A 4,826-nucleotide genomic window follows, 5' to 3' on the forward strand; every position below is an offset into this window, starting at 1 on the left:
GTGAAGAAGAGAGTAGCAGTGGGAGAGGAGTGGATTAAAAAAGAACCAAAACCTGGTGAATAAGAGAGGAGCAGTGGGAGAGCTGTGGATTTAAAAAGCACCAAATCCTGGAGAATAAAAGAGGAGCAGTGGGAGAGGAGTGGATTTGAGATGCACAGAAACCTGGTGAAGAAGAGAGTAGCAGTGGGAGAGGAGTGGATTAAAAAAGAACCAAAACCTGGTGAATAAGAGAGGAGCAGTGGGAGAGGAGTGGATTAAAAAAGAACCAAAACCTGGTGAATAAGACAGGAGCAGTGCGGGAGAGGAGTGGATTTAAATAGAAACAAAACATGGTGAATAAGAGAGGAGCAGTGGGAGAGGGGCGGATTTTAAAAGCACCAAAACCTGGTGAATAAGAGAGGAGCAGTGGGAGAGGAGTGGATTAAAAAAGAACCAAAACCTGGTGAATAAGACAGGAGCAGTGCGGGAGAGGAGTGGATTTAAATAGAAACAAAACATGGTGAATAAGAGAGGAACAGTGGGAGAGGGGTGGATTTAAAAAGCACTGAAACCTGGTGAATAAGACAGGAGCAGTGCGGGAGAGGAGTGGATTTAAATAGAAACAAAACATGGTGAATAAGAGAGGAACAGTGGGAGAGGGGTGGATTTAAAAAGCACCGAAACCTGGTGAATACGAGAGGAGCAGTGGGAGAGGAGAGGATTTAAAAAGCACCAAAACCTGGTGAATAAGAGAGGAGCAGAGGGAGAGGAGTGGATTTAAAAAGCATCAAAACCTGGTGAATAAGAGAGGAGCAGTGGGAGAGGAGTGGATTTAAAAAGCATCAAAACGTGGTGAATAAGAGAGGAGCAGTGGGAGAGGAGTGGATTTAAAAAGCATCGAAACCTTGTGAATAAGAGAGCAGCAGTGGGAGAGGAATGGATTTAAAGCACCAAAACCTGGTGAATAAAAGAGGAGCAATGGGAGAGTTGTGGATTTAAAAAGCACCCAAACCTGGTAAATAAAAGAGGAGCAGTGGGAGAGGTGAGGATTAAAAAAGCACCAAAACCTGGTGAATACGAGTGGTGAAGCGGGAGAGGAGTGGATTTAAAAAGCACCGAAACCTGGTGAAGAAGAGAGGTGCAGTGGGAGAGGAGTGGATTTAAAAAGCATCGAAACCTTGTGAATAAGAGAGGAGCAGTGGGAGAGGGGTGGATTTAAAAAGCACTGAAACCTGGTGAATACGAGAGGAGCAGTGGGAGAGGAGAGGATTTAAAAAGCACCAAAACCTGGTGAATAAGAGAGGAGCAGAGGGAGAGGAGTGGATTTAAAAAGCATTGAAATCTGGTGAATAAGAGAGGAGCAGAGGGAGAGGAGTGGATTTAAAAAGCATAAAAACCTGATGAATAAGAGAGGAGCAGTGGGAGAGGAGTGGATGTAAAAAGCACCGAAACCTGATGAATAAGAGAGGAGCAGTGGGAGAGGAGTGGATTTAAAAAGCATCAAAACGTGGTGAATAAGAGAGGAGCAGTGGGAGAGGAGTGGATGTAAAAAGCACCAAAACCTGGTGAATAAGAGAGGAGCAGTGGGAGAGTTGTGGATTTAAAAAGCACCAAAACCTGGTGAATAAGAGAGGAGCAGTGGGAGAGTTGTGGATTTAAAAAGCACCAAAACCTGGTGAATACGAGTGGTGAAGCGGGAGAGGAGTGGATTTAAAAAGCACCGAAACCTGGTGATGAAGAAAGGAGCAGTGGGAGAGGAGTGGATTTTAAAAACACCAAAACCTGGTGAATAAGAGAGGAGCAGTGGGAAAGGAGGGGAGTTAAAAAGCACCAAAACCTGGTGAATAAGAGAGGAGCAGTGGGAGAGGAGTGGATTTAAAGCACCAAAACCTGGTGAATAAGAGAGGAGCAGTGGGAGAGTTGTGGAATTAAAAAGCACCAAAAGCTGGAGAATAAGAGAGGAGCAGTGGGAGAATTGTGGATTTAAAAAGCAACAAAACCTGGTGAATAAGAGAGGAGCAGTGGGAGAGTTGTGGATTTAAAAAGCACCAAAATCTGGTAACTAAGAGAGGAGAAGTGGGAGAGGAGTGGATTTAAAAAGAAGCAAAACCTGGTGAATAGGAGAGGAGCAGCGGGAGAGGAGTGGATTTAAACAAAACCAAAACCTGTTGAATAAGAGAGGAACAGCGGGAGAGGAGTGGATTTAAAATGATCCAAAACCTGGTGACTAAGAGAGGAACAGCGGGAGAGGAGTGGATTTAAAATGAACCAAAACCTGGTGACTAAGAGAGGAGCAGTGGGAGAAGATTGGATTTAAAAAGCACCAAAACCTGGAGAATAAGAGATGGGCAGTGGGAGAGGAGTGGATTTAAAAAGCACCAAAACCTGGTGTAAAAGAGTGGAGCCGTGTGTGAGGGGCGGATTTTAACAGCACCAAAACCTGGTGAATAAGAGAGGAACAGCGGGAGAGGAGTGGATATAAATAGAACCAAAACCTGTTGGATAAGAGAGGAACAGCGGGAGAAGAGTGGCTCAAAAAGCACCAAAACCTGGTGAATAAGAGAGGAGCAGTGTGGATGAGGAGTGGATTTAAATAGAACCAAAACCTGGTGACTAAGTGAGGAGCAGCGGGAGAGGAGTGGCTCAAAAAGCACCGAAACCTGGTGAATACGAGAGGAGCATTGGGAGAGGAGAGGATTTAAAAAGCACCAAAACCTGGTGAATAAGAGAGTAGCAGTGGGAGAGGAGTGGATTAAAAAACTCCAAAACCTGGTGAATAAGAGAGGAGCAGTGGGAGAGCTGTGGATTTAAAAAGCACCAAATCCTGGAGAATAAAAGAGGAGCAGTGGGAGAGGAGTGGATTTGAGATGCACAGAAACCTAGTGAAGAAGAGAGTAGCAGTGGGAGAGGAGTGGATTAAAAAAGAACCAAAACCTGGTGAATAAGAGAGGAGCAGTGGGAGAGCTGTGGATTTAAAAAGCACCAAATCCTGGAGAATAAAAGAGGAGCAGTGGGAGAGGAGTGGATTTGAGATGCACAGAAACCTGGTGAAGAAGAGAGTAGCAGTGGGAGAGGAGTGGATTAAAAAAGAACCAAAACCTGGTGAATAAGAGAGGAGCAGTGGGAGAGGAGTGGATTAAAAAAGAACCAAAACCTGGTGAATAAGACAGGAGCAGTGCGGGAGAGGAGTGGATTTAAATAGAAACAAAACATGGTGAATAAGAGAGGAGCAGTGGGAGAGGGGCGGATTTTAAAAGCACCAAAACCTGGTGAATAAGAGAGGAGCAGTGGGAGAGGAGTGGATTAAAAAAGAACCAAAACCTGGTGAATAAGACAGGAGCAGTGCGGGAGAGGAGTGGATTTAAATAGAAACAAAACATGGTGAATAAGAGAGGAACAGTGGGAGAGGGGTGGATTTAAAAAGCACCGAAACCTGGTGAATAAGACAGGAGCAGTGCGGGAGAGGAGTGGATTTAAATAGAAACAAAACATGGTGAATAAGAGAGGAACAGTGGGAGAGGAGAGGATTTAAAAAGCACCGAAACCTGGTGAATACGAGAGGAGCAGTGGGAGAGGAGAGGATTTAAAAAGCACCAAAACCTGGTGAATAAGAGAGGAGCAGAGGGAGAGGAGTGGATTTAAAAAGCATCAAAACCTGGTGAATAAGAGAGGAGCAGTGGGAGAGGAGTGGATTTAAAAAGCATCAAAACGTGGTGAATAAGAGAGGAGCAGTGGGAGAGGAGTGGATTTAAAAAGCATCGAAACCTTGTGAATAAGAGAGCAGCAGTGGGAGAGGAGTGGATTTAAAGCACCAAAACCTGGTGAATAAAAGAGGAGCAATGGGAGAGTTGTGGATTTAAAAAGCACCCAAACCTGGTAAATAAAAGAGGAGCAGTGGGAGAGGTGAGGATTAAAAAAGCACCAAAACCTGGTGAATACGAGTGGTGAAGCGGGAGAGGAGTGGATTTAAAAAGCACCGAAACCTGGTGAAGAAGAGAGGTGCAGTGGGAGAGGAGTGGATTTAAAAAGCATCGAAACCTTGTGAATAAGAGAGGAGCAGTGGGAGAGGAGTTGATTTACACAGCACAGAAAATTGGTCAATAAGAGAGGAGCAGTGGGAAAGGAGGGGAGTTAAAAAGCACCAAAACCTGGTGAATAAGAGAGGAGCAGTGGGAGAGGAGTGGATGTAAAAAGCACCGAAACCTGGTGAATACGAGAGGAGCAGTGGGACAGGAGAGGATTTAAAAAGCACCGAAACCTGGTGAATAAGAGAGGAGCAGAGGGAGAGGAGTGGATGTAAAAAGCACCGAAACCTGGTGAATACGAGAGGAGCAGTGGGACAGGAGAGGATTTAAAAAGCACCGAAACCTGGTGAATAAGAGAGGAGCAGAGGGAGAGGAGTGGATGTAAAAAGCACCGAAACCTGGTGAATACGAGAGGAGCAGTGGGACAGGAGAGGATTTAAAAAGCACCGAAACCTGGTGAATAAGAGAGGAGCAGAGGGAGAGGAGTGGATTTAAAAAGCATCAAAACCTGGTGAATAAGAGAGGAGCAGTGGGAGAGTTGTGGATATAACAAGCACCAAAACCTGGTGAATAAGAGAGGAGCAGTGGGAGAGTTGTGGATTTAAAAAGCACCAAAACCTGATGAATAAGAGAGGAGCAATGGGAGAGGGGTGGATTTAAAAAGCAACAAAACCTGGTGAATAAGAGAGGAGCAATGGGAGAGTTGTGGATTTAAAAAGCACCAAAATCTGGTAACTAAGAGAGGAGAAGTGGGAGAGGAGTGGATTTATAAAGCACCGAAACCTGGTGATTAAGAAAGGAGCAGTGGGAGAGGGGTGGATT

This window comes from Heterodontus francisci, chromosome 28 (assembly GCF_036365525.1).
Source record: "Heterodontus francisci isolate sHetFra1 chromosome 28, sHetFra1.hap1, whole genome shotgun sequence".
NCBI classification, from domain to species: domain Eukaryota; kingdom Metazoa; phylum Chordata; class Chondrichthyes; order Heterodontiformes; family Heterodontidae; genus Heterodontus; species Heterodontus francisci.